At 36.5% G+C, this 20,450-nt stretch overlaps 1 protein-coding gene across 2 annotated transcripts in view; it reads right to left on the reverse strand.

Moving 5' to 3' along the window:
- The window catches only part of LOC149085214 (uncharacterized), a 123,710-nt gene extending 110,730 nt beyond the window's left edge, over positions 1–12,980 (reverse strand). The window contains exons 1-2 of one of the 2 annotated variants that reach the window (XM_089233079.1): positions 12,852–12,926; positions 2,901–3,133 (exon numbers count right to left, since the gene is read on the reverse strand). The gene's annotated coding sequence lies outside the window, so the exon portion shown is untranslated. Of the gene's footprint in view, positions 1–2,900; positions 3,134–12,851 lie in introns of both variants that reach the window. The other variant, XM_089233078.1, reaches the window with a different exon arrangement.
- Between the last annotated feature and the right edge of the window lie 7,470 nt (positions 12,981–20,450).

Genomic DNA, 20,450 nt, shown 5'->3' on the forward strand with positions numbered 1-20,450 from the left:
TATTTAAACAGTTATATACGTGATATTAATTTACGATCAGATTTCCAACTTAAAACCATCAATTTAATGAAAGTTTACTTAGGAAAAAAAAACAAATGACACCTTTTTGAAATATTTTTGATTTAGTTTTATTTTCTGCTAGTATTTTTTGTAATATGTTAGTATCATGAAAAAAAACAAAATCCAAAAGGTTTCCACATAACATTTTGAAACTTGGAGGTTTTAGACAGTTTCAGACACTTTTGGACAGTTTCAGACACTTTTAGACAGTTTTGGACAGTTTATCCCGCGTGTCCTGTCCAGAACCAGTTTTGGCCATCTGAAACCCCTAACCCTGATAGTAGGTCTTCTTTACAATGACTAAGTGACAGTGTTTAATTGAATTTGTTTTAGTTTCATTTCTCATCTTCGAAACACCCAACCAGACGGGAAGAAAACTTGAAGGTGGGGGGGGGGGAACGTAACTAGAATCTTTGCAGCCAGATCAAACATTACTTTGCCGCCCCCAAAACTTTAAAATTCGATAATTTTGTAATGGTGTTCTTTGTTCCAACCTAAAATTGCCACTCCATAAATTTTGCTGCCCCTCCCTCCAATTCCGGCCCTGCCTAGCGACTCCTTCGACTTTTGAAGACCGGATACAACCTGCTTCACATCTCAAAGAGATATCGAAGCATACCAGGAAGACGGGTGTGGCCGAAATAATTCTTTTTTTCACATAATCAACACTCGTCAACGGGTGGATCATTTATATACAATAAAAAAATCAACTATAAAATCACCATAATCTTCTGAAGTTCTTGAGGAGCTCAGGTTCTGGCCGAAGGGCTCTTAAACCTTTGAAAATTGTTTATTTTTTCTTTTTTTTAAATTAATACTATAATTCACTTGCTTATTTGCTTCTGTGTTCTACCCTCCCCACAGTCAAATATTGTTGCAAAGAGGCTCGAAAAATGTTTCGGCATCGGCCGTTCGGTTTTTTTCTTGTGAATGGACATTTAGAATGTACTGTTTTTCCCCCAATATTTTTCAAGAAAACATTGGGGGGGGGGCTGAAAGTTGTTGGGTTTCCCGTATATATGGGACTCAAGCACGTACGAAGGAGAGGGAGGGTCATTGCATTGCTTTTTCAGCAATTATTGGGGGGCTCAGTCCCCTTACAAAATTTATTGTGGGAGCTTAAATGGCCTCGGCCCCTAGGTTCTGGTGCCTATCCTGCACAGAATGTAATTTTTCTTATCTTGGTTTCAATGTTATTGACCTTCTGATTTTCACCACCACCACACATAGGTGCTGGAACCTAGGGGCCAAGGACATTTGAGCGCCCCCAATAATTTCCTAAAAAACAATGCAATGAGTCTTCTCTCTCCTCGTACTTGAGTCTCATATATACGGGACGATCAGCATCTTCCAGCCCCCCAATGTTTTCTTTGTGTCGGCGCCTCTTCCACCACACATCTTTGGGCTCCATTCGTGCTGGTGTCATGCGGCCCCCCCTTCCCTTGGTCATAGTGAACAAAAAAAAGACTCTTATGTTTGACCAGGCAAACAAGAAAAAAATTCCCTCCCCACTCAAAGAAACATCGTCAGTCATACCTTCTGGCAGTAAGGATTGGCACAGAGGGAGGGTGGAACTGAGGGGACTAAACAGCAGGGAAGAAATGAGGAAGAATTATTGGCATGGAACAAGAAAGCCTAAACAAAATTTTGAGCAGATTGTTACCAATATATAATTCATAATCAAGACAATTTTTAGTAAAAAAAAAATTTTTTTTTTCATCATACAAAATAAGAAAACCATTCACACAAATTTTTTGGGGCCGAGCTGGGTCTTCAAAAATATTGGGGGGAGGGGGGGGGACTCTGGCCCATGGGCCGGATATAAGTTTACACCTATGTTTTAAATTATTTTATATTGAGCTTTCAAGTATTTCTGGAAATGATACAAAACTGCCGAGGCTTCATTTTTAAATCGGCTTGAATTAACACACGACAATAGGTTGAGAAAGTCTTTCATCAGCTTGTACTAAAAATATCACTTCTATAGTCAGTGACATTTTAACAAATGGGCTGCAATCAAAAACAAAGGCCCTCAAACTTTTGAAGGGTTTCATTAATAGGCCTACACGGGAACAGCTATAGTATAATCCCTTTTGGTGATGTGTTGATTTTTTTTTTGATCAGAAAAATACTTGAAGCATGACAAGAAGTCACCAAAAGTGAAACTCAGTAAAAAACTGCTGACACATTGATAAAAAGGGAAAAAAAATTATGGCTTAAAAAAAAAATTACAATATAAAAAAAAGCAATAACAAAACACTCTTAGACTAAATAAGAGATCAAGATTAAAAATAAAACATTCTAGACGAGATATGGAATTGAAAAAATATAACCCAGACTCTTTTAAATAACATTAGTTAGAAAAAAAAACAATCTGAGTTTGATCAAAAAAATTTCTGGGTTCAATAAAAACATGATAGCAGGATTAAAACTACAACGGCTAGTATGTAAAAAAATTAAAATGTAAATATAAAATGTACAACCTAATAAAAAAAACCAAAATGAAATATTCCAACAAGAAAAACAAATTTAACATGCTAAGAAAATGGAATTATACAACATAATGTATAAACAAACAAAAAAAGGTCTAAAACGTTAATGAACTTGATTTAAACACACTCCGTACAAAATCCTATGATTACTAGCAATCTCTAAGGGAGTGATGTCATCTCCAGAGGATAACAGTAAAACAGGAAATAATACTAATAGCTGGTAAAAAAATGCCAACGGAAGAAAATGGCCAACCATCACGACTAGGAAGAAAAGCTTTAACATGCTACAAAAGAAATTGCCAAAAAGTCATCAAGGTACTATAGCTGTTTCCCTACACATATACATACTTTTTTCAATTTGGTCTTTCATTGAAATAAAAAACCCCAAAAAATGCCTTAGTCTGGTCTCTTTAATTCGTTAAAACAGCCTTGCCTGCAATCAGAGAAAGTGAACTGTCAGCTTCTTAGTGATGATCACTTGGCGCTCGACAGACAGGGAGAATATGCAAAGCTTCCTGTAGACCAGTCCTCACCCAAGAGTCTTTATCATACATACAGTGGAACTTCAGTTTACAAGTAGGCTAATTTACAAGATGAGCAAAAATTGTAAGTGCATTCTGACTCAATATATGAGCAATGTATCACAAGACAAGTGAAAATTTCAGAATTTTTTAAACATATTTTAACTTCATAAACAAGATATTTCTCACAATTTGAGTAGCATGAATATCAAAGACTAATATAAAACTACTGTATATAGTCATGCATACATATTGTTGGCTTTGCATATTTATGTTGTCTGTTACGTGTCACAGGATCACAACTAAGCCAACACATGGTTTGCTTTCTTTCATTGCAGGCAAGACCGTCTTAATGAATTAAGGGACAAGGCTCAAGAATTTTTTTTTGGCCTTTAAAATATTTTCTTGAAATTGAGATAAAAATATTGTATGCATGTGCGTATTAATGAAACCCTTCAATAGTTGGAAGGCCATTGCTCGATTCAAGCCCATTCGTAAAGACATCACTGACTGCAGGAGTGGCCTTTATAACAGGCTCGTAGCCAGAAATTTCATTCGGAGGGGGAATCAAAGTGATAGAAAAATAGATTTGACCATCTTTTTCCCTTTTTTCAGTCATTTACTCACATTTCGGGAGAAGGGGGGGGGCCCAGATCAACCCCAGTGTACCCAATACAGTGTCTGATTTTTTAATGGCAGTACTGAAAAATCAGACAACACTATATACGCACTCAGACTGTTAGATACACACACTTCCAGCACAGCTCAGTAGGTAATAAATTGCCCATAGATGGTGATAGACCTGAGTTGTGCTTGGTTTAAAAGAAAGACCTTCCAAGACCCCCGCCCTGCTACAGCCTTGCTCTATAGCACAATTCCATAAAAGACTCTCTCCCTCTTACATAGGCAGAGATAGACATGAAAAACAGGGGGAGGGGACATGATGCCAATTCATATCAACCATTTTCAATCCACTGTTGGATGAAGGTGGTCTCTAAAATTTCTTATTTTGCTCTGTCTGATGCTTTAGCCATCCAGTTGACTCCAGCCACTTTTCTGATCTCGTCAATCCATCTTGCATGGGGACGCCTTCTCAGACGTTTAACACCACTGGGGTACCAATCTAGAATACTTGTGGTCCATCTGTTGTCCTTTCTTGCGATATGTCCAGCCCATTTCCATTTTAGATGTTTAATTCTTTCCATGATATCATATACAGTACCTTTGTATGGCTTCTTATCCAAGTGATTCGTTTTCTGTCTCTTCTTGTGATGCCTAGCATATATCTTTTCATGCTCCTTTGTGTTGTCTGTAGCCTTTGTATCATCTTGCTTGTGAGTGTCCATGTTTCAGCTCCATAAGTCAGTGCTGGTGTAGCACACACTGGTTAAACACTTTTCTTGAGTAAAGACATTATAGTCTACTTGTTAACTAGGAGAAGACCCTTTGATTGCTTCATTATGAGGACTTGAAGGAATCGAATAGGAATAGAGGCTTAAAGTCCAATCCACACCTTCTCATGGTGCAGCATGTAAGTAGCCATGTTTAACACATGGTGAAAGGACGCGGATGGGCTTCTTCTAACCCGCACTGGCCAGCGTAGAGGATTACAGCCAAAAACCCTCTAAAAAGAAATATGAACTCTGCCAATTCATATACAGGGTGGTAACTATCAACCACCCAAAAATTACACACGTGATTCCTTGTGAAAAACTAATATGGAAAAGCATTTTCTGTTTTCGGATCAGACGAATATTAAGTTATAAGGTTTTTAAATTTTGTGACGTGCCATTTCTCTAATGATCAGTTATGCACCAAACGAAAGTATATTTCTCCACCAGCAGCTGGTTGTCACTTCTTGAAAATTAACTGAAATATTCAATCCCATTAGAAGCCAAGTTTTGTCTTCTTCCTTCATGACTGACGTTTTTTCTCTCCATGTAATGCGATAGTATAACCTTAATATTACATATCACTAACGTATTAGCTTTGTCCCCTATGTTGGTAAATTTATTACCAGATTTGTAAAGTGTTAGCCAAATGAGATCTGTTTGAAATTTCTTTTAGCCAAATCAACACTTTCTTGCCAAAATGTGACAATTTGGTTACCTTCAATATCAAGTCAAATTTTTTGGGGGAAGGTGCAGGGGCAGCTTAACTGGTCAAGCGGGAATGACTTTTTTGGGTCAAACTGTTTCCAATCCTTGAGTGCTTTTGACGAATATATGGATAATGGAGGATCTATTCCTTTCCCCTTTACCTATTGTATTTTGACTGATACCTTCAACACCTCCTAATCCTCTTATTCAAGTGAATGAAACACTTGGTTGAAAAGTTACAATGAATTGGCCCTAGACCATCACAATGACTACTACCTTCTATATAGAACAAGGTGTGACTTGTTTCTACTGGTATCTTGAAAGTAAAAATGCAAGATTGTTAGAATGGGATTAGGGAGGGGCATGGCCCCCACAAGGGGTGGGCTGACAAGGCTCCAGCCTTGGGGCCCACCCAATGATGATTGATGATGATTTACATCATTTTTTTGTTTTTTCAGGCTATAAATTCATCATAAAGGGGCCCGCAAAAGATCCCAGCTGAGGGGCCCTGCTTTAGGATATGGGGGCCATGGGGAGGGGTATAGAGGAGAGAGGAAACTATCTTCCTAAAGAGGAACTGTGTTTTTTACCCACTTATATTCATAACATGCAAAAAAGCAAAGCTGCACGTCAAAATTCTGAAAAATAGTTTTTTTTTTATTTTAAATTCAGTGAAATCTCGATATAATGATACTCTGTGAACGATACTCTCTATTATATATACACTGGTACCATTAAAGTGACAGACCATTGTAAAGGCATATACACGTCTGAAATGCATTGCTAGGGAACCACGGTAACCAAAGTAAACGTTCCGAAAGTTATGGTTGAGGCCCAAAAACCATTGTTGCCCTACATTTTTTTACCCATTTCGGACATTTGCCCTGCTGTGACTGTGACAAAATTTTAAAGTAGCCTATCATTCAAGTTGGGTCCCATTTGGTATATATGCAAAATTTTGCGACGATCGATTTAAAATTGTAGATTTGTATAGAGAACATGCACACACAAAGAAAATCAATTATATATATAGATTATAAATAAACATATCCATAGAAATTATCGCTTATCACATATCAGGTATAATACATATATTACATATTTAAGTTCATGGATACATTTTCTGTTTGCGGTTTCTTGTAACATTTTAATATATGAATCTCGTACCTAAATACTTACATAAAAAAAGTAGTTGGAAGAATTATAAAAAAGTGTGTGATTACAAGAAATTATCACATTTTTACTCCCAAAAAAATCTTTTAAAAATACTTCAAAATATACATATTCTAAACACTTTGACCTTTGAAGACCGGGCACACCCCGCTTCCCATCTCAGAGAGATATCGAAGCGTTCCCGAAGGAAAGTTTTATTAAAAACAACATAACATGACCACCTCAGACGAAGGCAGCAAAATAAAATAATTTACATAAAAATTGATCGCCAACTCTTGCAGTCGTATAACAAATAAATAAAATCTAAACAATCAACGCCAATGGGCAATCAAAATTATAAACGGGATTATAAGATGGTGGTGTATAGCTGTCCATCCCATAAGAATATAGTAATCGTCAATGGATCGAATGATTGCTGATAATCTTGGAATATAAAATTTCGAATCACGGTGAATTAGTCGCAGTCATCATCGTCTTGGCCGCAAGTCGTCACTGGAATCGTCACCGGGTGAACTAAAATCAGCACAATTCGCTATATAGCCAAGTAAATCACACTTAATTCGTCCTTGCCATCAATGACTTGATTTATCTCCTCCTTGCAGGTGAACTTGCTTCTGTTTTCCATTTATCGGTTACTTTTGTTTTGACACCGACGTGGTTGAAGATCATATTTCCTCTTAAGATCAATCACTGGGACTCTTGCCAGTTTGAACTTGTCATCGCTCCCACCACTCAGACGCGCACTTCCAGTTTTCTTAGTATGTATGCGGTGTAAGTTGTTATCGAGGAGCAATATAATCCACCGCACCCGAGCAAGGCTCATAGGGCTCTTCAAAACTCTTCTTTTGAAACACAGTCAACCGTTTTCAGGAATAGCACCAAAATGAAATTTTTTTGTATATGGGCAAGATGTCAGGTAATGCCGTAAAGATCCAATCTCACCACAAGCACACATGGCGTTGTCCGACTTCTTAAAACGTTCTAGATACGTCGGTAATGGGCCGTGCTCAGTTATCATAATAACTTTCTCTCTATACCAAATAGTACCATTCCACCGGACGCGTTTCTGTATCTTATAGGCATCTTTATGTGCATTCTTGTCCCATAGCTGTTGCCACTTTTGTAACAGGTCACTTTTTAGCGGCTGTTTGATATGACTGCGTGGTAGCAAGAGTTGTTCTTCCGTTGGGAGATTAAGAGCATCTTTGGCCAATCTGTCCTCAATTTCATTCCCCGCTATTCCTGCATGGCCTTTGACTCATTTGATACTGATAGACGGATGGTTGTATAAATGATTGCATATTCGCAGAGTATTTTCATGTGGAGTGCGCTGATCACGAATCGCATTAATACTAGACGTGCTGTCAGTATATATCGTCGTCTGCTGATTTTGCTTAATCGCCCATTCTACTGCAGCTAGTTTGGCCAGAACCTCCGCCTGAAAGATGCTGTTCCCTTGATGCAACCGTCGACTCCAAACCTCTTCAACAGATCCTTCTGCATTCATAACTACGTATGCACAGGCCGTGGATGTCTGTTTTTGAGCCGTCCGTGAATATACTAATAGCTTCATCCGATGAGCATTGTTCCACACAAGGCAGCGGAACTTGATTCTGGAACAAGTCCACACTGGGATGATGAAGCCAACTCCTATTGTTCCCTTCGTAGGCATCAGGTGTTATAAGAATTCCGTCCATCCAAACCTCCTTACCCAAATGCAGGATTGTAGATCGACGAGCGTCATATTCAACATATAGGCTGAGCGGAGGGTTTCCCATAGCAGTATACAGAACATCATTGGCCGTAGTTCAGTATGCACCAGTTACATACAATAAGAACGGATGTTGGACAACATCTAGTAATTTACGGAGTATTTGTGCCGGGTTTTGATACCAGATGGTGCTTGCGTATAAAATTTACCGTTGTACAACCGATCTGTACAAAATGTTCCTAACTTTTTGGCGTACACCCCACTTTGGACCTGCTATGCGTCTCAATTTTTACATGGTGTCTTGAGCCTTATCAATTTGTTTCGCCACATGCGTCGTGAATTTGAACTGATGCTCAATATGCACTCCAAGATATTTCATGCATTTAGATATTTGCAGTCGATCACCATTGATTCTTATGCAGGGACGCTTTTTCTTGGGGTGTGGCCATAGTAATTTAGTTTTAGCCACCTCCATGCTGAGACGATGATCTTCTAGCCATTTTGACAGTTCGTCAAACGTGGCATCTGCAGTGCTGCCAATGTCGTTGGGAGTTCTCGCCGAGATCACAAAGACCAGATCATCGGTGAAAGCTTGGACATAAACATCCGGTCCCCAATTCATTTTCAGCAGTGAGTCAAGCTATTCTAAACACTGCACTATGTAGCAATTTCTGGAATACATAAACTAACCTTAAAATAAAATTTTAATCTGAAAGCAACACATTTTCTTCAAAAAAAATTTGCCCCTAAAAAACCCAGCCCGGAGGGAAAATGGATATCTACCCGGGGAGAAAATTTGACAACCCTGCCTACATCCTGCATCAGAGCCACTTGACCGGAATCTTTTGCGGGCCCCAAGCCAGATTTTAAATGGAAGACCCTTCTACAGTTAATTTATAGCGTGAAAAAAAAGAGGCTGGAGCCCTGTCAATCCTACCCTTGTGAGTCATGCCCTCCCTCATAACTTAGCCCAACAATTCCTAACAAAAAAACTTAAAAAAAAAAAAAAAATTGTTCTTTTACGTTGGATTTAACACCTCTACAGGCGTTAAAATTAAAAAAAAACATTTCAGTGATTTTAGGGTGCTTTTGGGACACTAATTACAAATCTGACAATGGTTTTATCAGATTGACTCTAGTTTTTGGGATGAAGTGAAAGTTGAATTTCAATGATAATACCATAAGCCAGGTGCAGATCCATGGGGGGGGGGGGGGTGATCAACCCCCGCCAAGCAAAACGCGATAATTCATGAACTCTGATGAAAAAATTACCTGTATAAAAGTTTTTGATTGAATAACTAATTCAAGAAAACTTGATTAAAAAATAAGAAAAACCAATACATTTTTCAAAAAATTCCGGACAAAGAAGAAACAAAAAAATCGGGACTATTCCGGAAAATACAGGACAAAATGAGGGATGTATGGTCACCCTATTCATGGTGTATAACTCATTTTATTTATTATTTTGTAAAATCAACCCCTCCGAACAAGGAGCTCTGGATCTGCTCATGCCACAAGCAGCATACAAATCACATTGAAACTGTGTGAAATGTAAATCATTAATAAACTTAATATCAATAGATAAAGACAACTTGATGTCATATATGCTGATTTTTCAAAAGTTTTTGATCATATTGATCATGAATTCTTATTAGCAAAATTAGTAAAATCAGTTTTAACTCTTAGTGAATTGGTTCATTCATTACCCCCACAAGGGGTGGGCTGACAAGGCTCCAGCCCTGGGCGATTTTCGCCATTTTTTTTCTTTTCACGCTATAAATTCATCATAAAGGGGCCAGTGAAAGTGGTCCGGGGGGGGGGGACCCGCAAAAGATCCCAGCCTAGGGGCCCTGCTCTAGGATGTGGGGGCCATGGGTTCATTTCCTATTTATCCAATAGAGTGTTATTTGTATCCTATAAATCCAATTTAAGCCAAGGTTTTGTTGCTAGTTATGATGTACCTCAGGGATCTGTCCTAGACCCGTTGCTATTTATCATTTTTATCAATGATCTATCCACACTTTTCAAAAATTATCAACTCTTTGCTGTTGATTTGAAGATTTTTAAAAGTATTGATTGTATTCGCCCATAGGCGGAGATAGACTTGGAAGTCTGGGGGGCACGGTTTTATGTCTGGGGGGCACGATGATTATGTCAATTAATATATGCGTATATACATTAGATCAGTCAACTTCACCTTTGACACTGGGGACAGTGCCCCCATACCCCCCGTATCTCCGCCCATGATATAGCCTACAAAATGAGTTGTCTTTGCTTCACGCGAATGGTGTTTACTTAATAGACTTAATCTCAATATTGATAAATGTTTTCTTTCATTTCACTCACAAAAAAAGAAAATCCAATGTTTTTTATGTATAAAAATAATAGCCAATTGCTTAGAAGAACCTCTGCGACAGATTTGAGTTATTTATAGTACCAATTTTAACTTTGCTGATCACATTAGAAATCTTTGCTCTGTGTCATACAGTATAAAAAACTTGGCTTGCTTAAAAGAATGTCGAGAGATTTCAGCGATAGTAATACTTTAATATCCCTTTTTAATACGCTTATAAGATTTAAACTGGAATATACTTGCTATCTGGAACCCATTTCACGCTTGCCATATTAGACTTAATCTTGAAATTATTCAAAACAACTTTCTAAGGTATTTATATTTCAGAAAACATGGTCCTTAAAACAATATTCTATCTGCCATTCATCTACGAAACAGTTTCAATGTCATTGGTTTACAAAAACGCAGAGAGTACTTGCTCGTTATTTTTTTCAAGAAACTGTTGACTAACCAAATTGATTGCATACCCATTTTCAACAAAATCTGTTTCAATATTAAGCGTCGCAATACAAAACCTAATTGATTATTTGCCATCAAATCATTCAATACTAATATTGGTAATTACTGTGCTGTAAATAGATTTTCCGAATTTTGTAATGAGCTTCAACATCTGGATATTTTTCATTAGTCTGTTACTGACTTTAGATTTTTGCTGAGATTGCGTTGTATATATTCTTTGTATAGAATTTTTGTATTTTACGTAATTTTTGTTACTTTTTGTCATTTGTGTACTTTATCATGTTGTCTTTTTTCTATTCTGTGCTAATTTTTATTTTTACTGCAATCTGTAATTGGGGTTAAACCTGTAGCTTTGTACTTTAAATAAATAAAGATCACTGATGTCTGGTAATGATGTGTTGAATAAAATAGGGAAGTAAATAAAATGTTGAAAGAAAAATTTCCACACAAAAATTAGTGGCTGCAGACTATTGAAATATTGATATTATACATCATCTCAAAAACTGGAGTCGATTAAGCAAAACCAACACCAGTTTTGAAATCAGCAGCCCCAATATAACCTAAAACCATTAAAATTTCCTTTGAGAACAAGAAAATGTTTGGTTTTTTTAGGCATAAATTAAAATAAATCAACTTGTTCTCTTCCATTGAAATGAACCATAGTTTCGAGAGAAACAGTCGCAATTGTTGAACGAATCATTTAAGTTTTCATAATGTCCTATGCATAGGCGGAGATAGACTTGGAAGTCTGGGGGGGGGGGGCACGGTCATTATTTCTGGGGGAACGATGATGTCAGTGATGTCAATTCATATATGCATATATACATTAAATCAGTCAACTTCACCTTTGATGCTGCCCCCCTCCCGTATCTCCGCCCATGGTCCTATGAGGAAGTTTGATTTGATATACAAGTGTTTTCGGTTACAAGCAAAGGAACAAATTATGCTCATAAAAACGAAAGTTCTACAGTACTTCATGTATTTTGAGAAATGTCTTGTTTATCAAAACAAAATCTCTTCAAATATTTTTAAATTTTTGCTCGTTTTGTGAAACTCGAAATATGAGTTACTCGCATCCTGAAGTTTTGCTACTTTCACAAACTAGATGCTGAAATTCACAATGGCTTTTCCTGATTTTATGAACCATCAAGTCTTTAATTTTACAATTATTCAAGAATTCAACAAGATGTGAAAGTAAATTCCTTGAATAATTTTTGGGCCGTATAAATTTGTGGCCATTGGGCAGAACCAGAAGGGGCAGGGCAGAAAAATTTATGGGGGGGGGGGCGACAGTTTTAGGTGGGAACAAAGAACAGCCATATATAGGCGCCGGAACCTAGGGGCTAAGGCCATTTCAGCTTCCCCCTTTAACAAATTTTTCAAGAGGGCTAAGCTCCCCCACTAATAATTTCTGAAAATGCAATGCAATATACCCTCCCTCTCCTTCGTATGCGCTCGAGTCCCGTATATACAGGACGACCAGCAACTTTCAGCTTCCCCCCCCCCCCCAATGTTTACTTTATGTCGGCGCCTCTAAACACAGCTATAAAATTATCGAATTTTAAAGTGGGGGGCGGCAAAATACCTAATTACGGCCCTGACGTTGGGCATGTGCCCTGTTTGCCCATGCGAAAAAGGGGCACTGGATGACTGGGATATTTAAAAACTAATGTTATACTGAGGCAATACTATATTTGATGGAATAGAAAGTTTATAATTTTCTCATTTCCAACAAATACAGTTACAGATAAACTAAACATAATGTTAAAAAATACAATCTATAAATATCACAGTTGAAAATATTATATATATCGATTCTATTTTTTGTAAACAATACTTAAGAAACTTGAGTGGTAATACGAATCACAGGTGTAAAATTTGCTTTACACTTCAATTTATAATTCAATGCATTTTTTACACAACATAAGTTCCCCCTAATACAAAATGGAGAGTCCAAATTGTGAAACTAAATAAATAACAAACCTTCTTGTCAATTAAAACCCATGAAACTGTAACATATTAACAGCCTTTTAAACGAGCGGCAAAATTGAATTGCTAACAACCGGCTGGAGTGAATCCTAATCCTGGATTGTAGAGATCATAGAAAACTCTGATTGGTCATTTTATCGTGACGTTTCATCAAAGGCGTGATAAAGTCTTGTCTCAACACCCGGAAAGTTTTTGTAAAGGGTTTCGAACTTTATAAAAGAGGATTAAAGGGTTAAAATTGATTCTTTAATTTTCACGTCCAATATTGGAAATAAAATCTCTTCATGGTGCAACATAAGTGGTACATAAATATTTTAAAGCTTTTACAAGAAAATCTGTAACATTTCCTCCACTTTGATCAAGCAGTGCAAATTGTGCCCAGAGATGAAGGCAAATGACTCGCGTGACCATATAACTAGGCCGATCATATTCGTTCGAGAAAAATACGTGAAATTGGGCTGCGAAAAATACGGGAAAATACAGGACATCGCCAATCATTGCCAAAAATCATGCCAAAAATAAGCAAAGTTGCCAACTCGTGCTAAAATCACGGAAAAGTCTCTAATCGAAAGATATGAAACGCCACTTCAAATTGCAGTGAATTAAAAAAATATATGTGTGTGACAAATATGTGAAATAAATATTCTTGATTGCAGCCGTAACTATCGTAATGTAATTTCTGAGTTGAGAAGCAATTTTAATCGTTAATTTGAAGAATATAAGTCAAGTTGGCTTCGTTGAAAATACGTGAAAAACCCATCGAGAAGAAATATAAGTATATATATTTCTCCTCTAAAAAAAAACCGGGAGATTTTTGAAAAAAAGTCGGGACAGCCAGAAAAACAGAAAAAACTGGGACTGTCTCAGCAAATACGGGACGTACGGTCACATATAACTAGGGTGACCATACGTCCCGTATTTCCCGGGACAGTCCCGGTTTTTTCTGTTTTTTTAGTTGTCCCGACTTTTTGGCAAAAGTGTCCCGGTTTTTCCCGTATTTTACACAAAGCCTACTTGAAATTTTATTCTTTATTGAAGTCAAAGATTGACATTAATTTTCAACTCATAAATTATTTTATGATACATCTATATATGAGAATACTAATCTCCCACATTTGCCTTGGTTTGGTAAACTTTTTTTTTCGTGGAATACATTTTAATCCACTTCAATTTGCAGTAATGCATCATTTCCCGCCATTGTGATTTAACCGTAATTTCAACAATATTTGGCAACTTTGTTTGGTTTTGGCGTCGTTTTTGGCAATAATTGGCGATGTCCCGTATTTTCCCGTATTTGGAATCCCAATGTCCCGTATTTCTCTCGAGAAAATATGGTCAGCCTACATATAACCCATAATTTGGGTAAGGCCGCCCTTACCAGTTGCGGGGTCCCCGTGCGAAAAAGGCGGGGGCCGCTGCGGGACTGAGGTCTTCTACACAGTTTGGGGCGGAGGTGGGGGGGGGGGTGGAATTGACATCTAAAAATTCATACATTGCTACAAAATTTTCAGGAATACTGAGAAATTATCCATGCCAAAAAAATAGATAAACACAATTTTAATGTGAATTAACACAAAATATTAATGAAAATTTAAAATTTATGAAAATTCAGAACTCAAGAAAATTTTAAACTAATGAAAGAAATAATTCCAAAAGAAAGAAATAATTTGAAAAGTAATGGAAATTTAGGATTGATTAATTGAACATATGTCCCGTATTTCCCGGGACAGTTCCGGTTTTTCTGACTGCCCGACTTTTTTGCAAAAATGTCCCGGTTTTTCACGTATTTTCAACGATACCAACTTAACTTTTTTTTCTTATTCTTCAAATTAACAATTGAAATTATCTTCCCAACTCAGAAATTACATTACGATAATCACGACTACAAATAAGAATATTCATCTCACATATTTGTCTTTTTTTTTAATTCACTGCAATTTACAGTAGCGCTTCATTTCCCGTGGTCGTTGACTTTTCTGTGATTTTAGCATGAGTTGACAACTTTGCTTACTTTTAGCATCATTTTTGACGATAATTAGCAATGTCCCGTATTTCGAAGCCCAGTATCCCGTATCTTCCTCGAGCAAATATGGTCAGTCAAGGGCTATGGGATCCTTTGGCCCAGTGGTTCTCAACCGGGGGCCACGGATGAAAATATGGCAAAAGGGGAGCCACGGCTACTGATACGGGGGCCACGAAGAAATTTGTGACATTAAATTTTTTTAGTCACTGACTAAAAAAATTTAATTTCAAACAAAATGCATAGAATATCTTTTTTCGTAATTTTTCCCCATTCAAGTAACATTAACATGAGGAAGAAGGAAATAAAAAAAGTGGTTCATGTAATCTCGGTGGTTTTACGACTTGGGGGTGACATTAGGCCCTGACACAAACTATAGAAGAGGTTTAAGCAAAATGGAATAACTGTAAAGACAGAAAATTGTGTGTGTTCAGACTTTTCATTCAAAGAGGGATGCCATAAAGAAAACAGACATTTCTTTTCTTTTCCATTTTTCTTTTTCTCCCCACCCTTCCTTCCTTTTGTTTCCTTCCTAAATTTATAAAAGTAAAAAGGATATTAATCATTATAAAAAGGACTGTTTTCAGATCAAATTGCTGAAGTTTCATTACTTTACTGCAAAAATGTCAAATTTTTTTGGGGGGAAATACAGTCAAACCCAAAACGTATTAAAGACCCTTTATTAATACGCTTTGGTCAAACCCCATTAGACCGGAACTCCAAGAGACCCGAGAAATCACTTCGTAATAACGAAATTTCGTTACAGAGGAATTCCAGATTTTTATATTGTTCCTACGTAAACCTATCCGAGGGATTAGAAAAGTTTTCGTTAAAACGATATTTTTCCCGTTGTAATGGTATTTGTTACAATGAGAGCTGACTGTATTTCGTCTCAAGCTATTTTTTTACGTATATTTGGAGGCTGCATGGGTAACAGGGCGTAGGGCACTTTGCTGGTGAGCCATTAATCTTAGAGACATAACCAACTAGAAAAAGTATCCAAATCACGTGTCCAACTCAGATATGTCATTCATGTTGTAAGGGGTTGTATAGCTATAAAATAAAATAAAAACAACTCTTTACACCGTCCCCGTGTGCCAAAGAACTCAATTAAGAAGTTGTTGCTCTGTCTTTCCCGATGCCAACTGAAATAATTTCACGTTTCTAAGTGCAATATTCACCGAGATATGCGAATTCAAAAACTTGAAGAAATTTGGAAAAAAAACAGCATTCAATGCGGGTAACATGGTTTCCCCTCATTTAATGCTGTTTTTGTCCAACTTTCTTGGAATATCTCAGTGAAAATTTGAATTTAGACACGTTGAATTTTTTTGTCGGAGACCAGGAAAAACAACTTTCCAATTGAGTTTTGGGGCACAGGGTGTCCAAATAAAAAGTTAACATTTCTATTTTAATAACTCTGTAACCCCTGGCAACATGAATCAAATATCTGAGTACTGCACATTATTCGGGTACTTTTTCCAACTGGAAGTATGCTTCTAGGGCCAATGGTTCGCCAGTAAAATGTCATATGCCTTGTTACCTATGCGCCCTGTATGTTAAATATAGTACGGACTGTTATGTGAAATATTGTGTTGTGTTTGAGCCAACACGCACGTTGCTTCATTCGCCTGCTAGAGAGCGGTCACGTTATGAACCAAAAAGCCACTTGAAGGTAGCTTGTCATCCAATAAAATATCAGATTTTTACCGTATCGAAATTGAAGTCAACAAACTGATAATTTTCGTATTTGAAAATCTGATTATTTATATTTTCCGATGGGCTTGAAATCCTGATAATGAATCATTATTATGTTCACACGAACAGTTTTGTCACTGCGTACATGATTTCTCTTCAATGAATGGTTCAAACAAATATTTAAAAAGTTTTCACACGTATTTCAGTTCATTTTTTTAAATTCATAGTAGGGCTACAACATGAACCTATATCCTTGATACATGTATTATTGTTGAAAACGATGTGGAAGGTTGAACTTTTCAACTGTGATTCATTTGTGGGGCTACTCCCTCATTACTACTTTTATCCGCACGAAGAGAATAAAATTAATAAAACTGCTTGCTACCACTTTTTGCGATTTTTATCATCATGAGAATGCATATTTTTGAAGCTACAACTGACATTTCTCAATGAAACCATAATCATTTACACACAAAAAAAAACTAATTTGGAAATAATAAAAATTTCATCCAGTAAGAATAATTTGATGACATTGTGCCGTCTTCAAGCGCAGAGTTTATATTGATTAAAAATATATATTTTTTTAACTGGACTCACACAACACATAAAACATACAAATCAAACTGAGAAAAACACAAAACAATAAACTTCACAAAAAGTAACATTACGATAATACAGACCCTTTGTGACCCCAAGGGATTTATTCTATTTTTACTGTATTCTATTATGTTTATTTTGCTTTTTCGTTATTTTCATAAATTAAAAATTAATCAAATTAAATTCAAAAATATTTATACTTCAGACAATTTTTGAATAACTATCTTCTAATAGGAAAACGGGGGTGGGGGAGAAAGGAAGGGGGAGTAGAAAATTATTCATGTTCGCACGGGGGCCACAGGAATGAGAAATGGTTGAAAGGGGGCCCATGGACAAAAAAAGGTTGAGAACCACTACTTTGGCCCACAACTAGAAACAAAAATGCATTTGTTTACCCTGGGTAATAGAGTTCCCTTCTTGAGACGAATAAGTTTTCGTAATATAAATTTTTTATTTTCTTATAGTTGAAGGGCTCAGACATCTTGTTTCACTTACTAAAAAAATTCAAATTCATGTGTATAATTTTTTACTTCTATCACCGTGAGTGAGGGGCCCCATGGAGGAAAGAATAACTAAGTTATTCTTTCCTCCATGGTGGGGCCCAATGTGACCTGCAACACATCCCTTAAGGGCGGCTGCTCGAAGTTTTGGTCATCTCGACTTTTTCGTAAAAAAATATCCTCTTTTTTCACCGAAGGCGATAAAGTTGGTTTGGGTGATAAAAATGACTGTGAATATTTATATGCGAAATTCGTCATGTTCAATGTTTTTCTTTTAAAATCAAATGCAGTATATTTTACGTTGCAGATTCGATGTGGCCCTGTATTTTCAACCATGGGCAGAGATACGGGGGGGGGGGCGTCAAAGATTGAGTCGACTGATCTAATGTGTATATGAATTGGCATCATCATCATCGTGCCCCCCAGCAATAATGAACGTGTCCCCCAGACTTCCAAGTCTATCTCCGCCTATGTTTTCAACCAACTATCAATTTTCATGCCATTTCAGCAATAAATGGTGATTTTTTCGCCATTTGGCGAAAAGTGCCGATATTCAGTATTTAATCGTATGTTTCTCAATGAGGCATCTGCCTACACCTAGGCATTCTAGGGATCTTACAAACATAGGTTGATCATAGTTGATCGAGAAAAATGCGGGATAAATAGATAAAGCTTCTAGATTCGGGAAATATGAAACATCGCTAATGTTTGAAAAAAAAACCTGATTTTTTAAATTTTTTAATTGGTTGTTAAATTTTTTCTGATAAATATAAATCCGAATGAAACATATACGTATAAGCGAATAAGCTGATTTTCATATATATAAATGAATATAGAATATATATATATATACATTATTAAAGCATCTTTTTCCTCAGCCACCTCGTTGGGCAAGGCCACAACAGTTTGTTGATTTGTATTTGTATATATTTGTATATTTCTAAGTTCACATGATTAAGTTTCTCTGTTCTGAGCTGTCTACAGCCTTTACTACCCATCAGAAAATTATGCAAATAATAAATTTATATTATCGTGATAATTTATAAGATATAATAACTAGCTTCATCTGCGATTACAATTAAGATCAGAAATTCAAATGAACTTAGTTGAAAATACGCTAAAAACGGAATATTTCAATGAAAATGGTGAAAATATTTTTTCCTGTCACTCTCCACATGGTTATTTTCAGAATTTTTTTTCCAACGTTTAAATGAAGAGATGTAGGAATTTTCAAAGCAAAATATAGAAAGGGTTCTGCTGGAGATGTTTAGGTATCCTGCCATGAAGCTTGAGCAATTTGGTTCCATGTTTGCAAAAAATTAGCATGTGCACTACAACTTACATGGAAAACACCCTTTAGTGATGAATGACGGATTTTTTTTTTTTTTAATTTTTACCCATCCCTTCATTTTAAGCCGTTTCTAAGACATTTCATTACTTTTTCACTATTCGTGATGAAACGAAACTTCTAACCAAATTTCACAATGAACTTCAGCGGTTTTGGCTCGGCGAGATTTCTCTATGAACATTCCCCCGTTTGACCCCCTTGGGGTCGAATTTAGAAAAGATGAAGATGGATATATGATATAGTTGAAGTAGATTCTCCCAACTATGGTTCGTTAGCGATTTATAACACGAAATATATGATGGATTATAGTTGGGACTTCATAACACAACTATGGTTCAAAATTTAATTTTTTAAAAATCTATATTTGAGTTACATAAGGAATAAAAAAATGTTTAATATTAACGCTTGATCTTTCTACAGGAAATATCAGCAAAACAAATTTTTTGAATAGCTTGAATACAGAAGTTATGATGATTAATCTAGAAAATGGTGTTATTTTGGACCATAAGTTGTGTGAAATTCCGGTATATACACCAAATATAGTATATTTGGTGATAATACGGTCAAACCCCCATCATAATGAAATTCAAGGAACTAAAAATTTGGTTCGTTTTTCCAATCCAATGATAAGATATCATCTCATTCTCTTATGGAAAGCGACCAAAAATTTCGTTTGTTATATCCAAAGGGTGGTTATCATGGGTGGAGATACGGGGGTGGGGGAGCATAGGGAGGACATTGCTCCTCCAGCGTCAATGACGGAGCCAACTGATATAATGTATATTCATATATATATGAATTGACATCATCATCATGCCTCCCCAGCTTTCATCATCGTGCCCCCCACCCAGCCTTTCAAGTCTATCTTCACCTATGATCGTTATAAGCCAGATTCACTATAACGAGGTTTGATTGTATTTTATACGGAGGTACGAAATAACAGGTACTTGCTCCATACATCAGAGACGAACTTTGGTAAAACGGGAAAGCGCAATAGTTAAATTGGGTTGCCAACCTCAGCTAGCACCATGAAACTACAATTCACTTGAATCGGTGACCATTATTTTATCGGTCTAAACCACCAGTGGTTCTTAATCAGGAGTGCGAGATGGAAAATTTTCTTTGATATTAGTAATTAATTCCTTCTAAAATTAGTATTATTTGAAGAAGGTGCGAGAATGTATAATTTGAAGTCCTCTGGGGTTGTGACCTGGTAAAAAGGTAAAGAATCATTGGTCTAAACTGTGAAATATGTTAAGATGTGTATCAATGAATGCTATAACTGCCATACTTTGTGCATTTACAACTTTTTCCGCGCAACGCTGGGTATTTCTGCTGTTAAATAATATAATTCTATGATAATATGATAAATAAGAAAAAATAATTCTATCTATGAAAATATTCTATTATCTATACTAGACTGAATTCTG

The sequence above is a fragment of the Pholcus phalangioides genome, unplaced genomic scaffold (assembly GCF_987345545.1).
Source record: "Pholcus phalangioides strain wild (caught in Gottingen) unplaced genomic scaffold, Ppha-v1.0 ptg000007l_1, whole genome shotgun sequence".
NCBI lineage: Eukaryota > Metazoa > Arthropoda > Arachnida > Araneae > Pholcidae > Pholcus > Pholcus phalangioides.